This window comes from Protopterus annectens, chromosome 5.part1 (genome assembly GCF_019279795.1).
Source record: "Protopterus annectens isolate FY-2018-M chromosome 5.part1, PAN1.0, whole genome shotgun sequence".
NCBI classification, from domain to species: Eukaryota; Metazoa; Chordata; order Ceratodontiformes; family Protopteridae; genus Protopterus; species Protopterus annectens.
In genome coordinates this window covers 412,895,496-412,923,404 of record NC_056736.1, presented here as the reverse complement: position 1 = coordinate 412,923,404, position 27,909 = coordinate 412,895,496, and the positions used below count along the sequence as shown (strand labels likewise).

At 43.9% G+C, this 27,909-nt stretch overlaps 1 protein-coding gene across 1 annotated transcript in view; it reads right to left on the bottom strand.

Annotated features, from left to right (window-relative positions):
* AP1S2 (adaptor related protein complex 1 subunit sigma 2) overlaps positions 1 to 16,932 on the bottom strand; it is a 668,868-nt gene extending 651,936 nt beyond the window's left edge. The window contains exon 1 of the mRNA XM_044073069.1: positions 16,714 to 16,932. The gene's annotated coding sequence lies outside the window, so the exon portion shown is untranslated. The remainder of the gene's footprint in view (positions 1 to 16,713) is intronic.
* Positions 16,933 to 27,909: the final 10,977 nt, after the last annotated feature.

Here is a 27,909-nt window from a genome sequence, read left to right as displayed (position 1 = left end):
TTTGCTCTGGAGCAGATTCTGCTTTTTGTCACCTCCCTGACACTGCTTTTTAAAAATTCACTTACTAGCAGCTTGCTGGGTCTGTTTATTTTGTTTATTAAAGAAGGTTGTAGAGGGAGCACTGAATCATTTGCCAAACTTGGAGAAGGAGGGCTGAAAAATCTGAGGGATCCATTGAATCATTTTTCCCCTCTCATCACACTTCTGCAGCAGAAGGCCCAAACAATAGGTCTCATTTTCAACATCCTCTGGAAGGCTTTGACAACACAGCCAGGCAAAACTCCTCATAACATTTCCAGTGGCAGCAGCTCTGGAAATGGCATCAGCACAGTCATATGCACATTTTAAAAAGTGGGTAGTCACTTGACACATAAAAGTTACACAAAGCAGACATCTCCTCACAGCAGGAAACAGATACCGAAATGTTCCTCACATTCTTACAACAGGCAAGCATAAACTTCAAGATATGAGCTTGACAGCTGAGAATTTTAAAAACGAGTGTTGAAAACGTTTTTTCCAAATCTATCAAAAGCCTTCCCATCCATGTCAGAAGCATTAGAATTAACCAAATGTTTAGCAAAAGTTGGATTCACTAAGGCAACAGCGGTCATATCTGATCGGAGATGAGCATATAAAAACTTAAAAAGAGTGAGGAACTTTATACAGAGTGCTTTCTTGCTGGTAGAAGGCTGGCTGTCAGGAAAGTTGCAGGTTCCGACAAAAACATCCTCCAAAGCAAAACAACAGTAGGAATAGGAGTAGATTCTGGAAATTTCAGTTGTGTAAACCATACTACTTCCTTAAGAACTGACAAACATCACTGTTTTCCCACTGAAAAACCTAATTAATTCTGGAATTAGTTTCAGAAAAAGAAAATCCTTCAAAGGGACTGGCCAAACCACACTCCTCAATCTGAAATCTGTAGAGACAACACAATCTCTCCGTTCATAATCATTTTAAGAAAATAAACAATCCTTTTTACAGCCATAAAGAAAGTGTCAAGGGCCTGAATTAAACCTTGAGCCAAGCCCACTAAATCACTCCTGTCTACGGCATCTGAGACAGGAGAAGATATATGTTTAAGTTTTTGTTTCCATTTAACAGGAATGTCTGAAGAAACAGACCCATTTTTCCAGGAAAAATCTCGGTACTTATGTATTATCGCAATCACATTTGCAGCATGACAAACGGCTGTTTTCCAAGGCGCAGTCATGCTGACAAATATTCTGAAAAGCAATGGAACTGTATATCGCCAAGAAAGTTAGAAAGAGGTAGTAAAAGTAAGAAACATTGTGCTTAATGTACAGAAGTGGCCCAACACTGTCTACTAATCACTGCAGGTACACCTTTTGCTTCAGTAACGTTAACTAGTTCCACATTGCGAGTAACAGAGAAGTGGGCAACACACCTCTGAACTCTCTCTCCAGCTTTTTGAAGAAACTGCACAGGTTTGTATCCTTTTTTATTTTATTTTTTTGCCCTGTTGGCCTCACTTCTGTTTTACAAACCACACTTTCAGCAGGGAGACATGCAAAAATTAAAAGGATCAAGGAATGGCATTGTGTGACTTATTCTGCATATATCTCTAATGCGATCACAGGGCTTGTTGTAACTCTAAAGTAGTAGGCAGTTGGTTTAACTATTTGTACTACTTCCCTCCCAACCATTTTCTTTTATTTATGTCTTCAGTGAGAGTCTTTCCTTGATGGCATTTGTTGCCAGGATAAAACAGAACGTGCATTACGCAGATTGCGACTTATACAAAGCAACATGATATAGTAGCGGTGAAGTGCAAACTTTTCAACAGCCACATTACCCTTTTCATTTTTTTGAGTGATAACCCAGCATTACATAACCTTCGGTGTGAAAGACTGACAAGTGGCTCACTTTTGCCCACCACCACAGAGGAGGTGTCTAACTTCCAGTCATGCTGGCTGCAGGGACTACACCAGCAAGAAACAAGGAAAAAGATGCGTGGTTACAGGAACCAGCTTTGACCACAGCAAAGTCACCAACCTCTGGCTGTGGCAGTTTAGCAGCCTGCTGGTAGCAAAGACTGTTTAACAACTTTCTTCTTTTTGCAGCTGGAAGAAGGAGGAACTGAGAAACCAGTAGGCTGTTTCATATTTATGCTGAAAAAAGGTGCCCGATTCCCAGGAAGCCTAGCAGTAGCAATAATCGGTAAAACATGCAAGATGTAAAAAAACAAATTAACCTTTTCCCAATTAAAAACAGAGTAAATAGCACTTTAACACTTATGCCAGCCAAGAAAAGTACAACAGCACAACTTTTACCACAGGGAAAATTAGTTAAAATTAGTTTTAAGAACTTTTTACCATGAAAAGTGGTAAAGTACAGCTTCCATTTAAAAGGGATCAAAAGTCAACCTATCCCTCCAGCATGTTTTGTTTATTCTCATAAGGTTTAAATCCCTGGAGCGTGTGGCTCTGAGGGATTGGGATTCCTTTAAGTGTAGCATGTCCAACAGCTCTGGGTTTGACATGGCCTTGTATGTTAAGCAGAGATCGCCTCAGAGTAGACGATATGCAACAGAGGATAGCTGGAGTTTTTTTTAAGGAGGTCAGCATAGGGCATCTGCTTTAGGCCTGTAATTCTTTTAGTGAGGTATATCTGCAGCCTTTCCAGTTGCTGGAGATGTCTTGAGAGGTACATACCAAATGAGGCGTTGTATTCTATAAAGGGTCTAATGAGGGATGAGTACAGTGGAACAATGACATCTTTTTTCTGGATGAAAAGCGCTTAGTGATGAGGTGTGCCACATAGAAGGATTTCCTGTTGTGGCGATGTGGTTACTAAAGGTGAGACCACTGTCCACCTGTGTCCCCATCACACTTTCAGTGTTTAGTGTACTGCCACCTATGTGGTAATTCATGGGTACATATTTTTTCCCAAAGGGGATAACTATACATTTCTTGGCACTGAGCTTGAGCCCATGGCTCTGGCACCAAGCATTTGTTTCTGTAAGGCCCTTTTGTAGAGTATCCACATCACTTGGGGATTCAATAATGGATCCCAGTTTGCAGTCATCTGCAAACTTTGTTAGCCAGAGTCCCTTAGTGTTGGCCTGTACTTCAGAGAAGTAGATGCCAAACAAGAGCGGTCCCAGGACTGAACCCTGAGGTACTCCACTTGTCTGGAGCTGGATTTGGAGTCAGCTACATTTACAGTGCGGGTTCTGTCAGTAAGCCAGTTAGCAACCCATCGAGTGATGTAGGGATTAATGCCCAGCTTAGTAAGTTTATCTATGATTCCAGAGTGGGGGATGGTGTCAAAGGCCTTGGCGAGGTCCAGATAGGCTGTGTGGACTGCCTTACCCTCATCCACAGCTCTGGAGACTGATTCGAAGAAGTCAATCATGTTCAGGAGACAAGATCGGCCCTTCACGAACCCAAACTGGGTAGGGTCCAGTGTTTGAAGGTTGCCAGTGTCTTTGTTTATAAGTTCCATGATAATATGTTCCATGGCCTTGCAGATCAGGCTCGTCAGACGGGGCGGTAGTTCCCGTGATCCAAGGTGGATCTCCCATTACAGAGTGGGATAACTGTAGCTGTGCGCCACTCAGTGGGCATGAAGCCTGAGGTGAGGGTATGATTAAACATGACACTTAGGTGAGGTGCCAGTTCATTTTGTAGTTCATGTAGTACACAGCCCAGGATGTCATCTGGTCTCATGGATGCTGTATTCTTAGCTTTGGAGAGTGTGTTTTTTTTACCTGTGTGCCGATTATTACCAGAATTTGGCAATCTTCCAGTATTGAGATGGGCCGTTTAGGGGGTGAATTGGCACTGAATCGATCTGCCAGGATATTGGCAATATCCTTGGGATCAGTATATTTAATGCCATTCTGTTGTAGCTCAGAGCAGATCTGAGCATTGCCATTTAGATTCTTGACATAGTTATATAATGCTTTGTGTTTGTCTTTGGAATCTTTGGCTATTTTATTTCCGTAACTAGCTTTGGAGGATTTTACGAGGGATCTCAGCTTCTTACTGAGGCTGGTAAGGGAATTTTTTGCATCATGGGATTTTCCTCTTTTCTGCAACAGTTTCTTCCTTTTGTTGTAAAGTTTGTTTTTGGTAGGGGACCACCAGATTGGCTTCCTTTTTTTGGAGGAGAGCATCTTGGTTCTATTTGGGATGGCACTATTCATGCATAAGTGGATGTGCTCGTACAGTGCCTTGGTGAAGGACTCACCAGATGAACTTTCAGTTCCCGTCTGCATGGGTGTCATGAAGTTTGTCACTTAGTAGCATGAAGTTGGCTTTGGAGAAGTTTTTAATTGGAGGTTTCCTTACTGGGGAGTGGGGGTGGGATGTGGATGTTAAGGGTGATTAGCTTATGGTCTGACCTGACCAACAAAGGGGTGACCATAGGTGGGAAGCATCGATTTCCCATGTTGGTAATGACCAGGTCTAGAATATTGGAGCCCCTGGTGGGACAATGGATTAGTTGATCCAGGGCATTGGAATTTATGAATTCCAAGAACCGGTGGGCAAAGGTGTTGGCACACGAGTAGTTTTCCCAGTTAATGGCAGGGTAGTTGAAATCACCCAGTATTAGGGTGTTTGGTTGTATCTTAATATTTTCCAGTATGTTTAGAAAGGTGTAGTGAGAATCTCAGGGCATGGTGGGGGATCTGAAACAAGCTAAAATTTGGATTGCAGTCTTACCTAGTGTTATAGTTGCACCTGGAGAATTTCAGACGGATTGTGTTGGGCAACTAGCCTGGTGGTGTGAATATCCTTGGTGAATATGGACACTCCTCCACCTTTAGTGTTTCGATCCTGGTTTGGTGGCAGAAAAGTGTGGTAAGAGTTGTAGCCTGGTACTGCAGGGGTGCTCTCTGGAGCCTTGAACCAGGTCTCAGTTACTGCACAAAAATCGATATTCTCCATTTTTAGCAGGGCCTCGAGAGTGTGCATTTTGAGGTTTAGACTTCTAGCATAGAGTAGCATTACCTTCAGATTTTGCATGCTTGTACCGGTTACAGTGGTGGTTTTGTTCTTTGAACTTTGCCTAAAAAAGGCACTATAGGGGTGGCAAGAGCCTTAACCAGTAACCTGAATCCCAGGGGCGACAGGTGAAGGCCATCTCTGGCAAAGCATCGTGGACTGTCGATCATGTCATCCCAGGCAGACAGATACTGGATCCCCTTTGAATGACACCAGAAGCTTAGCCAATTGTTGAAGTCAATCATTTTGTCCTTATATTGTGGTATCATTCTGGACGAAGGCAGGATGCTACTCAGGGCTAGGGTCATACCTGCCTGGGCCAAATGATCTGAGAGCTCTTCCAGGTCTCTTTTCATGTAGTCCAGGGAGGTACGTCTCAAGTCATTCACTCCAACATGGACAATGACAGAGTCTTATTTGTACTTGTTGTGGAGTGATCTGAGTGCATGCGTTATGTGGCGGATCCTGGCACCCGATTAAAGACTGCTGGAACAGGGCTCAGTTTTGAGCTTTTTGCTGGTTAACTGGGTAATTTGTTTAAATCAATTTGCTCGTTTTCTATTGTTATATAGAAAAAATTGCACTTTATTCATCTGCGTTTACTGTATCTGTTTCTTCCTACTTTATTTTGCTTTTGCTGCCTGTTCTTAAAAGTACTTAATTGCATTTATTCCGCTGCATTTATTACTGCTTGTTAGTAGCCTGATTAAATTATAACTGTTATTCTACACTTTTTGGTTTACGCACTTGTGCCTCAGACCAGTTGTTTTACATTAAGAAGGTTTGTAGTCTGCACTGTTGTGGCAGGACAGGTAGCTTACATCCTTCTAAGTTGGGAGTTGCTGATTATGTCTGTTATTCTAAACGTGTATCAGTTCTGGTTTAAGCACTTGGGCTTTGGGCCAGTTATTTTACATTAAGAAGGTGTGGTCTACACTCTTGTGGGAGGAGAGGGTAGATTCTACCCTTCTGAGCTGGGAGTTTCTGGTTAGAGGCTTATTGTGCCTGCTTATTTGAATGGTTTCTTTTTGAAATTGGTACGCCTTGTTTGCTGTAGCATAGATTAGATTCAGACCTGCTGAATCTGACTTTGTTTGTATAACTTGAGCACTAATCCAAGCCATTGGCTTTGTTTGTATAACTTGAGCACTAATCCAAGCCATCTTTTTTTGGAGAAGGTTCCCCTGCACTCTAGTGGCAGCTGTGTGCAGTTACAACTTGTCTGATCGAAGACTGCTGGAACGGGGCTCAATTTTTAGCTCTTATTGATTAATTGGTTTAAATCAGTTTGCTCATTTGCTACTGTTATTAAAAAATAAATACACTTTATGCATCGCCACTTAGTTAGGGTTAAACTATTCCTGGCGCCATAAAATCTGCTCTTCAAATTTTCCTTTAGAGCTAGTCAGTTTTTCAGTTTTAGCACTCAAATCTGTTTCTTTGAACTCAGCACCTGTTCAGAACTCGTAAGCAATAAATAAGCTACTAATTACTACAACATTCAACTTTCCTCACTTATCTAGAGGAAAACAGTTTTTAGTACTTAATAAATAAGCACCTATCCAGGCATGTCTGGGTCAGCTCCCAGTGCTTTCTCCTGCCTACCTGATTAATCTGGGCATCTTGGGGCAATGCAGCAATTGCCTCATGTACACAGACAATCCTCTCCTCCTACCACCCAACACTACAACCTGTAAGAGATGTACTTATATAGCCAAACTGGAAGCAAAGCTCTCTTCACCCAAGACTGGACTAGACACTCAAGAGGAGAAGGTAAACACTTGCACCATACCACACTCATCACATAGTCCCTCAAATCTTACACCACCAAAACACACACACAGAAATACAAACACACACCTATATTCGCGGAGGCTCTCAATAAAAATCTGCCCAAGCAACAGAGTCCACCAAAGCAGAAACGCACGCAACCTCCACCCCCCAACACAACCCAAATGACACATAGCCCACAAACTCAGTGTGCCACTCAACCACAGCCCATAAGGCATAACAGTGTACCCAACACTCTAGTCATAGGTGACTCTATATATTATAGTCAGGCACACTGATATTCCACTCACCAGGCTAAACAAGGAGAAAGTTACTGTCAGCTGCCTGTCAGGTGCCAGGATCCACCACATAAAGCATGCACTCAGGTCACTCCACAAGTACAAATATGAGTCTGTCATTGTCCATGTTGGTGTGAATGACCTCAGATGTACCTCCCTGGACTACATGAAGAGAGACGTAGAGGAGCTCTCCGATCTTGTAGCCCAGGCAGGTATGACCCTAGCCCTGAGTAACATCCTGCCATCACCCAGAATGATACCAAAGTACAAGGACAAAATGATTGACTTCAACAACTGTCATTCTAAGGGGATCCAGCATCTGTCTGCCTGGGATGACATGATCAACAGACCACGATGTTTTGCCAGAGATGGCCTGCACCTGTCACCCTTGGGATTCAGGATACTGGCTAAGGCTCTTGCCACCCCTATAGTGCCTTTTTTAGGCAAGGTTCAAATGACAAAATACACCACCGTAACAGGTACAGGCAAGCAAAATCTGAGGGTAATGCTACAAGTCTAAACCTCAAAATGCACTCACTCGAGGCACTCCTTAAAATGGAGAACATCGACATCTGTGCAGTTTCAGAGACCTGGTTCAAGGCTCCAGAGAGCACCAATGCATTACCAGGCTATAATTCATACCATACCTTTCGGCCACCTAACCTGGACCGAAACACTAAAGGCAGAGGCGTGTCCATATTTACTAAGGACACCCACACCTCCAGGCTAGTTGCTCAGCATAATGCATCCGAGATTATCCAAGTGCAACTAACTCTGGGCAAGACCGCAATCTAAATTGTAGCTTGCTACAGATCCTCCATGCCCCAGGATTCCCACTCCTCATTTCTAGAGACACTGGAAAATATTAGGGTACAACCCAACACCCTAATAACGGGCAATTTCAAGTACCCCACCATTAACTGGGAAAACTTCTCACGTACCAATTCTTTTGCTCAACATTTTCTGGAATTCATAAATTCCAATGCCATGGATCAACTTATCCACACCCCCACCAGGGGCAGCAATATCCTAGACCAGGACATTACCAACATGGGTGACCGGTGTTCCACACCAAAGGTCAATTCCTCATTGGTCAGATCTGACCACAAGCTAATCACCCTAGACATCCACATCCCATCCCCATACTCCATTAGGGAAACTACCGTAAGAAATTTCTCCGAAGCCAACTTCATGCTTCTTAAGACAGAAGTGGCAAACTTCACGACACCCATGCAGACGGACAATAGAGGTACGACTGCTGAATCCTACATAATTCCACTTTATAAGCACTTACATGAGTGCATGGATCATGCTATCCCTAACAGAACTAAGATGCTATCCTCCAAATAAATGAAGCCAATCTGGTGGTCCTCTGCCATAAACAAACTCTACAACAGAAGAAAGAAACTGTTAAAAAAAAAAAAAAAAAGAGTAAAATCCTATGATTGGAGGAACTCCCTGGTCAGCTTCAGTAAGAAGCTAAGATCCCTAATAAAATCCTCCAAAGCTAGTTACGAAAACAAAATAGCCACTGATTCCAAAGACAACCACAAAGCATTCTATAGCTATGTCAAGAATCTCAATGGCAACACTCAGATCAGCTCTGAGTTACAGCACAATGGCACTAAATATACAGAACCAACTGATATTGCCAATATCCTGCCAGATAGGTTCAGTGCTAACTTTACCCCCCCCCTCACCCCCTAAAGGGCCCATCTCTATACCGGAAAAATGCAAAGTTCCTGTAATCATGGCTGCACAGGTAAAAACCACATTCTCCAAAGCCAAGAACACAGCATCCATAGGACCTGACAACATCCCAGGCTGCATTCTACACAAACTACAGAGCGAACTGGCACCCCACCTAAGTACCACGTTCAATCATAGCCTCAACTCAGGCTTTGTGCCCACTGAATGGTACACAGCGACGTCTATCCCACTCCACAAAGGGGGAGCCACCATGGTCCCCGGGAACTACCACCTCATTAGCCTGACGAGCCTGGTCTGCAAGGCCATGGAAGGAATCATCATGGAACTTATAAACAAAGACATTGGTAATCTTCAAACTCCAGACCCCACCCAGTTCGGGTTTGTAAAAGGCAGATCATGTGTCCTAAACCTGATAGACTTCTTTGAAGCAGTCACCAAAGCCGTAGACGAGGGTAAGGTGGTTCACACAGGCTATCTAGATCTTGCCAAGGCTTTCAACACCATCCCCCACTCTGGAATTATAGATAAACTCACTAAACTAGGTATAAATCCCTATGTCATAAGTCAGTTGCCAACTGGCTCACTGACAGAGCCCACACTGTGAAAGTAGCAGACTCCAAATCCAACTTCAGACCAGTGACAAGTGGAGTACCACAGGGTTCAGTCCTGGGTCCTCTCCTGTTTGGTATCTACTTCTCTGAAGTACAGGCTAACACAGAAGTTCTTTGGCTAATGAAGTTTGCAGATGACTGCAAACTAGGAGCAATAATCGAAACTCCTAACAATGTGGACATCCTACAAAAGGGCCTCACTGAGACAGATGCCTGGTGTCAAAGGCATGGCCTCAAGCTCAATGCCAAAAAGTGCATTGTCATCCCCTTTGGTGTACTCATGAACTACCACATAGGCGGTAGTAAACTTAACACCGAAAGTGTGATAAGAGACCTTGGGACACAGGTGGACAGTAGTCCCTCCTTTGATAATCATATTGCCACAGTAGTCAGGAAATCCTTCTACGTGGCACACTTCATCCAGGAAAAAAGAGGTCATTGTTCCCCTCTACTCGTCACTCATTAGACCCATTATAGACTACAATGCTCCTTTTGGTATGTACCTCACAAGACATCTACAACAACTGGAAAGACCGCAGAAACACCTCACAAAGAGGATTATCGGCCTCAAACAGAATCCCTATGCAGACCGTCTCAAAAATCTCCAGCTTTACTCTGTCGCATATTGCCTACTCAGTGGCGATCTCTGCCTAACATACAAAGCTATGTCAAACCCAGAGCTGCTGGACATGCTCCACAAAGAAATCCCAATCCCTCTGAGCTACACGCTCTAGGGACCTAAACCTGGTCACCACAATAAACAGAACATGCTGTAGGGATAGATTCCTGTCCCAGAGACTTCCCATACTCTGGAACAAACTACCTATCTATATCAAACAAAGCTCCTCAGTAGCACTCCAAGAAAAATCTTGATGATTGAATGGGAAATACGAAATTCACCCCGGGGATCACTTCTGTGGCGCTGCTCGACAGTGGCACAGGAAAATAATTTTCTTGGGTGGCGAAAGCCAGGGTACCTTCTTGGCTAGGCTTATATAGGCCCTAGGGCCAATAGCTTAATACCTCCCTATGAACCTATTACCAGACTGTATTTGTCTTGCAGTAAATCTGAGCTTAACACAAGTTTCAAGCACTCAAAACTTTACTTCTGATAATAACATGCCTGTCAAATGAAAACACAGATGTGACTCTGTTCCTAATATCCTTATATTCATGCTGATCCATACATGACATGATGTGATTGTAATCCCAAGATCCTTGTATTCATGCACTTTGTCTGTCTGATACTTTCAAAAGTTGGTTGTTGTTGTGTCTTTCGGCTTTTCCCGGTTAGGGGCCGCCACAGAGGAACTCCGGTCCGCTAATGATTGGCAGTAGATTTTTACATGCCAAGTTGACGGCCCTGACGCACAACCTTCAACGAAAGTACGCTCATTCACACGTCTCCACACAGAAGACGCTCTAGTGGAGAATCGAACAGGAACACGTCTTACTGTGAGGCGACACCGCTACCGCAGCACCACCACCGCAGTTGGTTTATCAAAATACATGATTTCAAAAACCAGTCCTTTGTCACAAGGAGGTCAACAAACAGTTTATTAATGGCTGCAGACTGAAAAAAGAAAAAAAGATTATAGTACAAATTCAGCAGTTTCAGCATGACTTTACTTTGCCTTTGAAATGCAACTGATATGCACAGACCATTATAATATGTTATTTTATTACGCATCACTGGGGGTGGGGGGGGGGGTTGAAATTACTATGACAAATATTTAAATATCATAAGCACTTCTTCAGTTCACCCTGTTCTATGTCATTTTATTACGCATCACCCGGGGGGGGGGGGGGGGTGAAATTACTATAACAGATATTTAAATATCAAACACTTCTTCAGTTCACCCTGTTCACCTTCCAATTACTGACATACAATAACAAGGGAAAAGAAACATTTTATCAGTTACCATTTCTGTTTTAGAAAGACTAGGAAAGTTACAAGAGCAGAACCCCCTGCCTCCCTAGCATGAGTTCTCCAGATGAAAAAAGAAAAAACAAAACAAGGCAAGGCTGAACGTACAACAACACTATCTGTGCAAATGAATTACCATTAGACAAACTTCACTAAAGTGAAGAATACATCTGGCACTGACAGGAGACCATTATTATGACTGACGAAAAAGAAAGTGGGCCCACCTAATACAGGTGACTAAAACCATAAATGATTAGAAACCTGTCAGCCTTTATGCTAAATTCTCTCACACTCTCTCTCTTCAGTCTTACAGGTAACACGTAAATGTAAAACAATCAGCAATGCTGTACCACAACTATAAATGCAATACCACCACCTACTGTCACCAACCATGCTATTACTTTATTTAACAAGCTACCGTCACAGTCCCTGAACCTGCACCTATGACAAGCAACCACCATCTTCGCCCTACCTCAACCTCATAACACCCACTTTTTAAGATTAACAATGCTCTACTACTGTTACAAGCAAATAACTCTTCATAATCCATACTACCACAACAAACACTGCAAAATGCAACAAAGCCTTTGCAATGTTTTTCAACAGCCATCCGTAGCACTGGACTGTGTTCACAGCCCAACCCCCCCCCCAAGATAAACTCACATTCATTAGTCTACAAAACAACTATGGCTGCTACCCCAACCGAAGTTGCATTCTTTTGCAATTCATCAATGTTTAATAGTGACACTGAAGACTATCGAACATACTTCATTGCTACAAAATCCATAACATAAAATTTACCCCCTAAAAATTAAATAAATAACAACCATAATATCAGTTATACGAAAGTGACATCCCTCAACCCCTGCCTTTACACCTTTGTAAGTAATGAAAAATTAGATAGAAGATGCCCTCCCCCTTTCTCCAAAACGTCCCTGATTTTGACTCACATTTTTCCTATTTCCCTTTTTTTATTTTCATGTAAACCACTGATAGTTGTGGTCAGTGAAGAGTAGGGAATAACAGTGAACAATGAACTTCGCCAATATTGTTGCATAGCTGTCAGAATATTATGGCAGTACGGCTGGTTGTCAATGGTCACTATAGCAATCACTTAGTTTTCCCCCTTTTAGCTATATAGGATGTAGCTTCTACATTTCTTTTCTGCTAATCAACGAATGCCAGAAGTAACAACTGCTGTTGTGTTAGCCTGTTTCAGAAAAAATGTAACTACTTAAAATATAGAAGGGAACAATCAATGACACAATGAAAACAACCACTTCAATCAGTGGTTATTTTGAAGAGAGTCACTTAGCAACCCAATGATCAATGAGATAATGAGTCTGCTTACAGTTATTACCTCAGTTGCTTCACAGCTCTGTCAGCTACAGTAACAAAATGCCCCAAGATTCTCACTACACCTTTCTAAACATACTGGAAAATATTAAGATAGAATCAAACACCCTAATACTGGGTGATTTTAACTACCCTGCCATTAACTGGTAAAACTACTTGTGTCCAACACCTTTGCCCAACGGTTCTTGGAATTCATAAATTCCAATGCCCTGGATCAACTAATCCATAGTCCCACCAGGGGTTCCAATATTCTAGACCTGGTCATTACCAACATGGGAAATCGATACTCCACACCTATGGTCACCCCCTTGTTAGACAGGTCTGACCATAAGCTAATCACCCTTAACATCCATATCCCACCCCCAACCCCCAGTAAGGAAACCTCCATAAAAAACTTCTCCAAAGCCAACTTCATGCTACTCAAGTCAGAAGTGACAAACTTCATGGCACCCATGCTGACAGAAACTGAAAGTTCAACTGCTGAATCCTACACTAAGGCACTGTAGAGCACATCCACTCATGCATGAATTGTGCCATCCCAAATAGAACCAAGATGCTCTCATCCAAAAAAAGGAAGCCAATCTGGTGGTCCCCTGCCATAAACAAACTTTACAACAAAAGGAAGAAACTGTTGCAGAAAAGAGGAAAATTCCAGGATGCAAAAAATTCCCTTACCAGCCTCAGTAAGAAACTGAGATTCCTCATAAAATCCTCCAAAGCTAGTTACGAAAATAAAATTGTCAAAGATTCCAAAGACAACCACAAGGCATTCTATAACTATGTCAAGAATCTAAACGGCAATGCTCAGATCTGCTCTGAGCTAAGAACAGAATGGCATTAAATATACTGATCCCAAGGATATTGCCAATATCCTGGCAGATCGATTCAGTGCCAACTTCACCCCCCTCTCACCCCTTAAATGGCCCATCTCAATACCGGAAGATTGCCAAATTCCGGTAATAACGGCCACACAGGTAAAAAATGCACTCTCCAAAGCTAAGAATACAGCATCCATGGGACCAGATGACATCCCGGGCTGTATACTACATGAACTACAATATGAACTGGCACCTCACCTAAGTGTCATGTTTAATCATAGCCTCACCTCAGGTTTCGTGCCCATTGAGTGGTGCAGAGCTACAGTTATCCCACTCCACAAGGAGAGATCCACTTTGGATCCAGGAACCTACCGTCTGCAAGGCCATGGAGCGTATTATCATGGAACTTATAAACAAAGACATTGGCAACCTTCAAACACTGGACCCCACCCAATTTGGGTTCGTGAAGGGCTGATCTTGTCTCCTGAACCTGAATGACTTCTTCGAATCAGTCTCCAGAGCCATGGACAAGGGTAAGGTGGTCCACACAGCCTATTTAGACCTTGCCAAGGCCTTTGATACCATCCCCCACTCTGGAATCATAGATAACCTTACTAAGCTGGGCATTAATCCCTACGTCACCCAATGGGGTGCTAACTGGCTTACTGATAGAACCCACACTGTAAAAGTAGCTAACTCCAAATCCAGCTCCAAACAAGTGACAAGTGGAGTACCTCAGGGTTCAGTCCTGGGACTGCTCTTGTTTGGTATCTACTTCTCTGAAGTACAGGCCAACACTAAGGGACACTGGCTAACAAAGTTTGCAGATGACTGCAAACTGGGAGCCATTACTGAATCCCCAAACGATGTGGATACTCTACGAAAGGGCCTTACACAAACAGATGCTTGGTGCCAGAGCCATGGGCTCAAGCTCAATGCCAAGAAATGTATAGTTATCCCCTTTGGGAAAAAACATGTACCCATGAATTACCATATAGGTGGCAGCACACTAAACACCGAAAGTGTGATAAGAGATTTAGGGACACAAATGGACAGTGGTCTCACTCGATAACCACATCGCCACAGTCAGGAAATCCTTCTATGTAGCACACCTCATCACTAAGGGCTTTTCAACCAGAAAAAGGAGGTCACTGTCCCACTGCACTCATCCCTCATTAGACCCATTATAGAATACAATGCCCCGTTTGGTATGTACCTCTTAAGACATCTGCAATAACTGGAAAGGCCACAGAAATACCTCACTAAAAGAATCACAGGCTTAAAGCATATGCCCTATGCTGACTGCCTTAAAAAACTCCAGATATACTTTGTCGCATATCATCTACTCAGAGATGCTCTCTGCTTAACATACAAGGCCATGTCAAACCCAGAGCTGTTGGAAATGCTACACAAAGAAATCCCAATCCCTCAGAGCCACACGCTCCAGGGATCTAAACCTTGTCATCACAATAAACAAAACATGCTGGAGGGATATGTTCCTGACCCAGAGACTCCCCAGACTCTGGAATAGATTGCCCATACATGTCAAGCAGAGTGCCTCTTTGGCCCTCTTCAAAAGGAACTTTGACGATTGGATGGGAGAAAGGAAATTCACCCCGGGGATCACGTCAGTCGCCCTGCAAGACAGGGGTCCAGGGAAGTAAATAGTGTGGGAAGAAATAGCCAGGAATTGTTATGGCTAGGCTTGTATAGGCCCTAGGGCTGATAGGCTAGTACCAACCTATGAACCTACTACGTTCCACTTGGTAACCTCTAAATCAGAGCTTCAGCTGAACAAATTTAAACATACACTGAAGCATACCTCTAAACTACTCTAATTTTGCCGAAGGTCTCTGATTTTTGCCCAGTTTCCCATAACATTTATGGGGTTTTTGGTAAAACACTGATGATTATAGGCAGTCAATAATGCCAAACATTAACATTTCATACTTTTTACTGCACAGAAAATGCATATTGTTGTAAAACCACTTTCCTATTAACTTTTTACATGAATTACGGTAATACTTAAAAATTGTCCCTGCTCTTGAGCCTTTGTTCCCCATATTATTTTTTTTGGCTTTGTCCAGAATTCTTGAGTGAAGCTGGGAGGTAAGAACTTGAAGTTTTATTGTGCTGCAAAAAGAAATCAAGCTGCCCGGAGAAGGGGATCTAGAATTGTTGTTTTTATTTGTTACTGATATCTATATTTTCTTTTTTTAACTTTAAGTGAATGACTACAAACCTATTCAACAATATTCATACATAGTGAGTAAAATGTACGGATGACAGCAGACCTCCTGAAACATCATCTTTCAAGATTCTGGACCCTGACTTTGGTAAGGTCCAGTTTTCTTCATTAACACCCAATAATGACATCAGAGTTTCATACTTGTTATAGTTCAAAAAATGATGCAAACCCTATTGTTCTATTAACTTTCAAGTGAATTACTATTAACACTTAATTAAATGCGGGGACTCTCCCTCCTCCCATTATTTTGGCCTTATCCAAAATCATTGACCAAAGAAATCGAGGCATACCGCGCCCCTCCAAGGCAGAATTCATAGTGTTTGTGTTTTTCCCCCTACTGTTTTGCTCCTGACCAAATTAATAAAATATACATAGGCTTCCGTGATACATTTTCAGTATGTACTTGACATATGTACGGTATTTCATTTTCCAGTAACGTTTCCCCAACAATTTAGAAATGCATAAGCTTAGGCACAGAGACTGTGGACATAAACAGCTTAAAACAAGGCTGCACTTCTTTGATAATACCGTGATAACAACTGCGGACGTGCAGTGCACGTTTCTTAAATGAAAGGTGGTGCTGGTGGAAGACAGCATCAAAAAGATGGGAGGTCTAAACATAAATTTCTGTCTACACACCTGCCATTGGTACCAGACATCTTTTGCTACTTGCGATTTTCTAGAAAATAACGGATTTACCGGCAAGGATTTAAACTGCACTTTACACTACTTAACACTAGATGCCCAAGCCGATCAAATTTAATTTCTACAGTGCAAACTAAACTGTAGGTTGGTGAAGTAATCTCCAGTTACTTCCCAACGGACCTGCTAAAATGTTTTCTAAAACACTCATCATGGAATTCCCGAACGTTTTTCTCAACTAGAATTAAGGAGTACCGTTTAAAGAGTGGATCTCAAGCAAAAAAGGTATTCCTCTCAGTTTCACACAGACAGTATTCCCATGTTGTTTACACTCAGTCTCACGCGACTAACGAGCTTACCGTTATCGCTATGCTAGTCTTTCACCACCTCCAATAGGATTAAAGACAAAACCTCAAGAAGTACAGGGCCTGCAGTTTGGGATACGGACAGCACCCGGGTGATACTTCCTTCCCAGGACCGCACCGCCACTCTCTTGTCCCAGAATCCAACTGAATCTTCTTAGTGTTTTAGTTGGCCAGCGTGAAGCTGGAAGAAGGGGCAGGGGGCACCAGAGTCTCCTTCAGAGCCCCACCTCACATGACGATGGCGTCATTATTGTTTATTTTTGTTGCTAGGGTGATTTGGACACTAAAAAGGATGTATTTTTGTACTTTTCTACGATTGTACGTTTGCAGAAACTAAAGAGCGTAAAACAGAATATATTCAATGAGCAGTATATTTGTTTCTCTCCAACTTAAATCAAGTGGTACTCAGCAAGTGTTACATATCCAATGAAAATTACTCAGTCTCAGCCGTAACAAGGACGCACAAATTACATGCACACATGCTATATTATTAGTCATGTAATTCATAATATTTAAACGTGGAATAAAAACTACAGTTGTGTAAGAAAACTTACCATAACAATAGATGTAGTGTCACTGGCACAACATGTAGTACACTTTCCACTGGTACAGAAAGCTGTGGGTTCTATTTCTACACTACTCACTTCCATCAATATATTTCTACTCGCAACCTTACTAACTTTAACCCCAGTACTTTCATTGATTCTCTCAAACTAACCAACTGGAACCCCCTAAAAATTCTACCACTAGACTCAGCCATTGATTCCTAACAATCCTTAACTCCCTAGCCCCAATAAGAAATGAATCAAAACTAAAACCTCTCACTGGCTCACCAAAGATACAAAAAACACCATGCTACAAAGAGATAAAACCTGGAAAACTTGCCTCCGTAACAATCAACCTGAGGCTTTATTAAAATATAAACAGTCGAGAAACCTAGCCAAAAAACATGTCATTAGGGATAGAAAATCATACTACCTACAACTACAAGAAAATCTTGCTAAAAATCCTAAGCAATTCTGGAACTCTATTAATTCCCTCTTGAGGCCTGGAACAAAAAACAATCCCTGTCCTGACACTAGCAAATCTGACTCAGAAATTGCCACACTATTCAACTCCTTCTTTACCTCTTCAATAGCTGAGCTCACTAAGACCTTCACCAACAATAATCCCTCTTCCCTCCCTGCCCAATCCTCCCCTCTCTCCCCTCCCTACCCTAATTTTGAACGTAAACCTGTCTCTACCAACCTAATAAAAAAACTCCTCTATAAACTAAAGCCTTGCTCTAATGCCCCTGATGGCATTCCTTCCTCCTTCCTAAAAATAGCCTCATATGCTATTGCTCTGCCTATCAGCATCCTGATCAATAGATCTATACTCGAGTCTTACGTTCCCAAACTTTGGCAAACTGCTTATATTTTGCCTCTCCACAAGGGTGGCAAAAATAACAATGTATCTAATTTTCGGCCCATAGCCATCCTCTCCCCTATCTCCAAAATTCTTCAAAAATGCATCCATCTACAGCTCCTACCATTCCTTACCAAATATCAATTACTTTCCCCCACCCAACATGGCTTCTGCCCAGGACACAGTACTAACTCTGCCCTTCTCTCCTTCTTACATATTGTCAATTCAGCCCACGACTCTGGACATTTAGTATCTTCCGTCCTGCTGGACCTTTCTAAAGCCTTTGATACCATCTCCCATACCCACCTCCTAAACCATCTCTCTAACCTTAACCTTTCCCAAGAAACCCTTTCTTGGTTCTCCAGCTATCTTGCTAACAGGTCCCAAGCCGTAAAATGGGGCCAAGCCACATCCTCTTTCCTCCCTGCTCCCACTGGAGTACCCCAAGGTTCCATACTTGGTCCTCTACTATTCAACATCTTTATTAATGACTTCCATAAAGCCATTCCCAACTCCAAAATTGTCCAATACGCCGACGATTCCACTTTGATTTGCAGTGCCTCCAACCTAGCTGAACTCCAATCTCCAACTCAAAATGCCTTCTCTACCACTGAAGACTGGATGCTCCAAAACCACCTCTCTCTTAACGCTAATAAAACCAAGATCCTTCTATTCTCCCCTTCCAAATCTTCCCCTGTAGATGAAAACTCCCTTTACATCACCAGCCATAATAACTCACAAATAGAGATTGTACACTCTGCCAAACTCCTCGGGGTCACTATAGACAATCAGCTAAAATTTAACTCCCACATTCAGCAGAATATCAAAAAAAACACACATAAAACATGGCCTACTTTACAGAAATAACCTCTTCCTCTCCCCTTCCTCTAGGCTAACTCTTGCCACTACCTATCTTCTTCCCTCTCTCTTGTATGGCTCTCCCCTGTTCTCTAACTTATCCTCCACACTTACCTCTAAACTAGAGATATGTTACAACAAAATTTCTCGATTTGCCACTAGTGCCAAATCCTCCTCACACCATTGCAGTTCCCTTCTCTCCCTTAACTGGCTTGAACTGCCCAACCTACATGACTTTCACCAATTAACCACAGTCCTCAAATTAGTATTCCAACCCTCAAACTGCCCTGCACTATCCAACATACTGCAACCATATTCCCCTCCTAGACCTCTTAGATCCTCTCACCAAAACCTACTTACCATTTATAAACCCAAGCACCCAGCTGGCCAGCTTCTCATATCCTGTACCCTAGCAAAAAAATGGAACTCTTTGCCCTCCGCCCTATGGACCTGCAATAACCACAATAGCTTAAATTCTCAACTCCATTCCTACTTCTTCCGTAACAGGAGATGCAACTGCACTCTTCCACCTTTGCCTCTCAAACCCTCCACTCTCTTTACCCCTGGCTAACCCCTCCCTTCCTAACCTCCTAACCTCTCCTCTCCTAACCCCACTCTTAACTATTAATTTGTTTCTCATAACAAATTATCTCCACCAGCTATTACATTATGTACTCTTTTCTCTTTAACTAAACTGTCATTCCATTGATTGTTACTAGATTGCAGATTGAACCATATTGTTTTTGTATATGTATTTTTATACTATGTATGTTCACTTTGATTGAAAAATGCATCTAATAAACCTTCTGTGGAGCTTTTCTCCCTGGGCCTCCACTGAAAATGGGCTCCCCAGCCCAGTGGACCTCCCCGGTCACCAAACTGAATAAATAAATAAATAAATAAACTAAGTAGATCGATTGCTGACGCTGTTGTGCAGCTTAAGGGAGGTGCTGCACTCCTGGATGTGTTGTCCTTTGGGTAGGTTAAATCAAGGTCCCAATAGCTTCAGTTGTTGGTAGTTGAGGTGGATATAAAAGATCCCACAGCACCTATCAAAACATTAGGGGAAGCTCCCTGATAAAGCTACCCGCCTAGTGGCATTAACTCGGTTGAATAAAAATCTTTGAATAATCACTGCTGCAGTAACCCTCGCTATATAGATTATATCCTCACAAGGATATAACAGCTAGCGAGCTTCCAAAGCTTCAGACAGCTTCAGGGTACCTTCTATGCACCCAAATTGTCAGGCAGCTCCAGCTGAGCTGACTACAAGAGAAGATCTGATGTTGTAAATCTTTATTCATTTCTTACTGTTAGGACTTCGGTTCCATCCTCAGAACCGACATGGCCATTTACAGGCTCGAGCCAGCCAAAAACTCTCAGCTTAGACCTACCCATAATGCCCCTCTCATAGTTAGTCCAGATCTCATTTGCCATGTGCTTAGCTATCTCTCTCAAAGCTAAGTGGAAATTTGTGATTTTTGGTGTAGTTTCTCTTCAAACTTTCTTGTTTTTTAGTCAGTGTAGCCTTTTCTTACTATCGCCTATAACCTATGTCTAATCCCTACCCTTTACCTTTGGTAATTAAATCTCTACCATCATTGGTACTGCCCCTCTCTCCTACTTTTGGTAGGCCTTTCTTTACCACTTGTGGTATTTTTTAAATACCAACGTTGGTATTCTCTCCCATTTCCTTCCTTCTTATTCTTGTTTCTTTTAGGATACCCCTTTGTTGCCTGTACTATGTCAGGCAAAGTTAAGTTGGGTTTAAACAGTGTAATAAGTGTGGGCATAAGATGCCTAACTCGGACGGCCACGCTCGATGCATTTACTGTTTGGGCGTGGACCATATTAAAGCTGATTTTGACATTTGTGCTAGTTTTAGCAATTGCATGCTAGCAGAGCATAAAAATAAGCTTATTTTGAAAGGTTTAATCAAGACGCCTTTTTTCAGAGGCTCTATCTGGGTCGGAGGTCTCACCGCCTCCAAAGATAAAAAAACACAAGGAAAAATGGAGTCATTCAGTCCCTACAGCTCCGTCAGTTACGGAACTGAGTCAGCTCCATGTTTCTATGGCGCCCTCGACGCAGATCTCTTCGGCACCAGGCAGTTTGTTTTCTCCCTCAGTGCCATCTCTGATGTTGGCACCTATTTTGGTTCCAGCTTCGGTGCCGTCTTTGGTTCCAACATTGGCTTCCATGACTATACCTCCTTCGGCACCATCCCCAGCCATGGTGCTGATAGCTTCTTTGCTCCACAGATTATGACCTCGGCTCCTAAAGTTGAATATCTCCCAAGAACCAGATAGTCTCCAACATACAACCCTTTTTTGGGGTATCACTTTAGCCCCTTTCTTGAAAGACATGATTCTCCTTCAACAGCCTCCTTTAGATCCACCAGGAGCCTCTCTGAACTAGATGTAGTACGGGTTGTGGACCAGCTTCTGGCAGCTAGGGGATTGCCCACTCCAGCTAGACCTTCCGTCCCCTTTGGCTCAGAATCTTTCACAGCATAGTCTCCTGTTTATCCTCCTCCTGCCTCTACCCAGACTCCAGAGATCTTGGTACCGATGTCCACCCTGGTGCATACTGTCTCGGCTCTGACTGCATTTTTTTCCCTGTTGGCACCGACCACCCTTGCTGCATTGGCTCCATTGGAGCTGGTGCATTCTCGGAGCAGTGCTTGGACTGTTGGCTCCTTGGTACCCAGCCCGGCTCCTATTTTTTCGCTGGTGCCATCTATGTCCACGGCTCCGACGGCTTCCAGTCCTCTCGGAGCTCCTCACCTGGAGGTGGGCTCCTCAGGGCGGGGTGTGACCCCAGTTCCGAGGTTGTCCGTCTCAGTTTGGGGCTCCCATCCCTCCTTGGGTGGGCCTGCTTTCCAGGTCATGGAGAGGGTTCTCGCCTCTGCAGGCTTGCAGTCAGCATCAATCACATCGGCATCAGAACCCCCCCCAGCATGCAGCTGTCCGAACCCCCTACTTCAGGATCCCTGGCATGGGAGCCGCAAGACCTCCCTTTGAAGGGAACCCTTTCTCCGAAGTCCTCCTCAGAAGATCCCACTGGGGAGCCACCCTGGAAGAAATGGTGCAAGAGGAAGCACCTTGATTCCCCTGAGTGATCTATCACTGAAGACACTGATTGTGATGAGGGAGAAGGGTCCCCACAGTCTCCCTCAGACGACGTCTCATTTGGAGACATTCTCAGAATTCTCAAGCAGCGGGGAGACTGGAAGTCCTCTAACCCATCTTCTGAGGAATCGGTGTTCTTGAAGGCCTTCGGTGCCCAGCCATCTACTTTCTGGGTGACCCCACCTGCAGATGAGCTTGTTAAGCTGATCATGCAGCATGCCTGGAAGGCCCTGGACAATGTAGAACCTGTCCCCCAGAGGGCAGACAAAATTCTATCCACACCTGAAGAACAGCCCCACTGGTCCAAGCAGTTGATGGTTCATTCCATGGTTGTGGCGGCAGCCACCAAGAGGGAACTGGCAGAAGATAGTTCCACTGTCCATCCTCCGAACAGGGCATCTCGGGCTATGGACAGACTAGGAAAGTGGACCTATTCTTCAGCGACCTTTGCCATTCAGTCTCTGAACTATCTGGCACACTTCACTCGCCTCCAAAGAGACCTAATCTCTGAAATGTCTTCCTCTTTGGCAGGGGTACTGCCTGATGAGGTGTATGACACTGTCGCCTCACAGCTAGCAACCCTTGAATCTATCTCCAACTCCTCGATGCATTTGATATCTCACACTACCAAGGGGGCAGCTAGAGCTGCCGCATCAGGCATTGTTATGAGACGTAATGATTGGATGCGGTTGTGTGATTTCGCAGACCCCTTTAAATCTTCCTTCGTCAATGCGCCTGGCGACGAATCTGCACTTTTTGGTCCCAAAATACGAGACACACTAGCATGAAGTGAGAAAGACTGAAAGACCTTGTCTGCTGTGGGCATATGCTTTTCCACCCCCCAGAGGTCCTATTCCAAGAATCAGAAGGGAGGAAAAATGTGGTTCAGAAAATCCCAAGGATCTTTTTGTGACACTCGTGGTGAGCAATCCCCCTGGGGCAGAGGGGGCAACTCATCTGGAAGATGCACCTTTCAGGGTAGAGGGGGTCCGTGTAACCAGGGTGCTAGAGATTCCTACTCTGGCTGACCCTACCAGTGCTCCTGAGCAGCGGCCCGGTTGCTTTCCTCTGGAAGCAGTCAGAGGTCATTTTTCTCTGCACCTACCAGCCTGGCAGCTTATTACTACTGATGTTTGAGTGCAGAAAATAATATCCAGGGGCTACCAGATACCATTCAATTTAACTCCCAGACCCTTCAAATGAATCCCCAATGTGCCACCCGATCAGGGGGAAGCAGCAGCCTTAGAAATAGAAAAGCTGCTAAGACAAAGAGTCATCCAACCAGTCCCACCAGACCAGAGAGGATCTGGGTTTTACTCGAGGCTCTTTTTAGTGCCAAAAAAGACAGGAGACTGGAGACCGATCCTGGATCTCAGTCTATTGAACAAATTTATCAAACCTCAAAAATTCCGGATGGTCACGGTACAGTCCATTCTCCCCTTCCTAGGGAGGGACAACTGGATGTGCTCTATAGACCTCCAAGACACGTATTATCACATAAAGATGGATCCCCGCTCCCGGAGGTTTCTCTACTTCCGTCTGGAAGCCAATCACTACAAGTTCAGGGAACTGCCATTCGGTCTCTCAACAGCCTCCCACTGAGTGCTCACCAAATGTATGGCAGTTGTAGTAGCTCATCTTTGACTACAAGGATTTCAGGTGTTTCCATATCTAGACAATTGGCTCCTTACTGCCCAGACCAGGAATCTTCTAATCCACAGCCTCTCTTACACTCAAGGCATTGCTCTCCACTTGGGGATTACAATCAAGAAAGACAACTCTCAAATGTCCCCAACAAAATCACTGGAATTCATTGGAGCAGCCTTCGACACAATATCCTGTCAAGCTTCCCTCCCTCCACACAGGCTTTCAAAAATAAGACACCAAATCCAAGCCCTCCCTCCACAGACTTATGTACCAGCACGCCTTGTACTGCATCTCTTAGGCTCCAGTCCAGCTGCCATTGATCTAGTACCACTGGCGAGGTTGCACATGAGAATACTACAGTGGCTCCTTTCTGCACAATGGTCGATCTCAACTCACTCACTCGACCATATGATACGTCTTACAAACCTTTGCAAGGAAGAAATACTATGGTGGGAATCTTTGGTGTCATCCGTTCTGTCTCCCATGGCCACAGTGACCACGGACGCTTCCCTGTTAGGGTGGGGGGGGGCATTTCCAGGGAAAGACAGTCCAAGGCACATGGTTCTCCATGGAGGCCAATTTGCACATAAATGTCCTGGAACTGAGGGCAGTTCTCTTAGCTTTGCAAGCGTTCCATACATCCCTACCTTTTGGGACCATTGCAATTCAGTCAGACAACGTGTCATTCATCTGGTATATCAACAAGCAAGGCAAAACCAGGTCTTACCCCCTGTGTTGGGAAGCCATGAGGATTTGGCACTGGGCGATAGCTTCCAGCCACTTTCTTATAGCAACGCACGTTCCCGGAAGTTCCAACCTTATTGCAGACAATCTGAGCAGGAACATCCTGATGCCTCATGAGTGGTCCCTCAATCTTGTAATAGCGGATCAGATTTTCCGCCGCTGGGGCAAGCCTTGCTGCAATCTGTTTGCTTCCCCCCTAAACAACAAACACAGAAGCTACTTTGCCCTGATTCCCCCCTCAGGGGGAAACCCCGAGGGACGCTCTAATGCACGATTGGCCCCCAGGTCTACTGTATGCCTTTCCTCCATTTCCCCTCATCCCAAAGTTCCTCCAGAAAGCACAAAGGTTGAGAAGCAAAGTGATTCTCATTCCCCCTTATTGGCCCCATCAAGTCTGGTTCCCGTTCCTATGGCCTCATCTGATTCAGAGCCCGTGGATCTTGGATCATTCCCAGGGTCTGTTATCTCATCCTCAGGGACTGATTCATCCCAATCTCCACAGTCTCAAGGTCACAGCTTGGTTCCTCCACTTCCAATGATTGCCAGGCTGCCTGACATCTCATCTCCTGTTCGTGAAATTCTTCTGGCTTCACACAAACCTTCCACCAGGAAAGTTTATACTAGTAAATGGACTAGGTTTTTCTATTTGGGCCAAAGATCAGAACTTAGATCCTTTCTCTATGCCTTTTCAAAGATCCTGCAATACCTGATGACTCTTTTACATGCAGGAACCTCAGCATCAACAATCACTGTACATTTAGCAGCTATTGCTAGTTTTCATAATGGATTTGATCATTCTTCGGTTATGTCACACCACCTGTGCAAGACCTTTTTGATAGGAGTATTACACATTAAACCTCCTGTCAAGCCCCCAATAGAACCATGGGACTTGACCTTGGTACTTCAATTTCTCACAGGCCCTCCTTTCGAGCCTTTTGATTCATGTGATATAAAGTTTTTGTCATGGAAGACTCTACTTCTAGTAGCACTTACCTCAGCGAAAAGAGTATCTGAGCTGCAGGCCTTGAGTGTCAAGAGACCTTACTTGAACTTCCACAGGGATAGGGTGTCCCTTCATACTGACCCTTCTTTCTTGCCCAAGGTCATTTCTGGATTTTCCATTAACCAATCTGTTGACCTGCCAGTTTTCTTCCCTCAATATTCTAACAGAGGGAAGTACCTTTTGCACACCCTTGATGTGCATCGGCAGCTTTGTTGTTATTTGGACAAGACTAAATCTTTCAGGAAAACAGACCAATTGTTTGTGGCCTTTGCAGGACCCAGACTGGGCAAACATGTCTCCAAAGTGACTTTATCCTCCTGGCTTAGAAACATCATTACCTTTATCTACCAACAGAATAAGCTATCCTTACCTTCCAGAATAAAGGCTCATTCTACTAGATCAATGGCTACTTAGGTTCATAGGTTTCATAGGGTCATAGGTTTATACTAGGCTATCTGCCCTGGGGCAATTATAAGCCTAGCCCGATTCTGTATGGCTTACGCCACCCCTTGATTTGAGTATACTGTGCCCTTTTTAAGGTTTAGTTTACTGTGCCTCTGTCTAATAGTGACAAGGGAGTAATCCCTGGGACAAACCTACGATCCCCCATCCACCTATCGAGATTCTTATTGAAGAGATTCAGTGAGGTGCTCTGCCTCACATGAACTGGAATTCTATTCCAGAGCGAAGGGAGCCTCTGGGTTATGAACCTGTCCCTCCAGCAAGTTCTATTTATTTCTGTGCTGAGGTTCAAGTCCCTCGAGCGTGTGGCTCTAAGGGATTTAGATTTACTGAGGTGGAGCATGTCCATTAATTCTGGATTTGACATAGCTTTGTATGTCAGGCATAAATCGCCTCAAGTAGGCGGTATGCAACTGAGTAGAGCTGGAGTTTTTTTAACCGAGCAGCATATGGCATCTGTTTGAGACCCTTGATCCTCTTGGTGAGATACTTTTGGGGTCTTTCTAATTGCTGCAGGTGTCGGGTAAGGTACATCCCAAAAGGGGCATTGTATTCTATGATGGGCCTGATGAGGGATGAATAAAGGGCACGATTACCTCTCTTGATCTAGATGTGAAACCCTTTGTGATGAGGTGGGCTATGTAGAAGGTCTTTCTAACCACTTTGGCAATGTGGTTTTCAAAGGAGAGATTGCTATCAACTTGGGTCCCCAGGTCCCTAATAACTTTCTCTGTACTTAATGGGTTTCCGCCTATGTGGTGATTTGTGGGCACATTGTTTTTGCCAAAGGGTATGACTATACATTTTTTGGCATTTAGCTTTAAACCATGGCGCTGGCACCAGTTATCTGTCTCTGTGAGACCTTTTGAAGGATGTTTGTGTCAGCTGGTGAGTTGATTATGGCGCCCAGTTTGCAGTCGTCTGCGAACTTGGTGAGCCATAGTCCTCCCACGTTTGCCTGTACCTCGGAAAAGTATATACCGAACAAGAGTGGTCCCAAGACAGAACCCTGTGGGATGCCACTTGTGACCGGTTTTGAGTCTGACATGGCTCCAGCAACTCTCACTCTGTGGGTTCTGTCTTTGAGCCAGTTTGCGACCCATCTTGTGACATAGGGGTTTATATTTAAGCTGGATAGCTTATCTATGATGCCCGAGTGGGGTATTGTGTCAAATGCCTTTGCAAGGTCCAGATAGGCTGTGTGGACTACCTTCCCTTCATCTATGGCTTTGGTGACTGTTTCGAAGAAGTCAACCAGGTTCAAAAGGCAGGATCTGCCCTTGACAAAGCCGAACTGGGTAGGATCTAGTGTCTGTAGGTCCCCAATGTCTTTGTTTATGAGCTCCACGATGATCCTCTCCATAGCCTTGCAGACTAAGCTAGTCAGGCTTATGGGGCGATAGTTTCCAGGGTCCGTAGAGGCTCCACCTTTGTGGAGTGGGACCACTGTTGCTGTACGCCATTCTGTGGGCACATATCCTGTAGTGAGGCTGAGATTGTATAGCTGTTTTATTTGAGGGATTAGTTCCTCTTGGAGTTCATGTAGGACGCAACCTGGGACGCCATCTGGTCCCATGGAAGCAGTGTTTTTTGCTTTGGAGAGGGCAGCCCACCTGAGCATCAGAGATGTTTGGGAGGCAGCCCTCTGCCGGGATAGATACTTGCTCTTTTGGGGAGGGGTGGAGAAGTTTGCACTGAACCTGTCTGCCAGGATATTGGCGATGTCTGTGGGTTCAGTGTATTTTTTGTCGCTTAGAATCAACTCAGAACAAGTCTGGGAGTTGCATCCCAGGTTTCTAACATAACTGAAAAAAGCCTTATGATTGTCTTTGGTGTCCTGTGCAATTTTTCTCTCGAAGCTGGCCTTGGAGGATTTTATGAGGGATCATAATTTTTTGCTAGTACTGATCAGAGATGCCTTCCCTATTAGGGATTTTG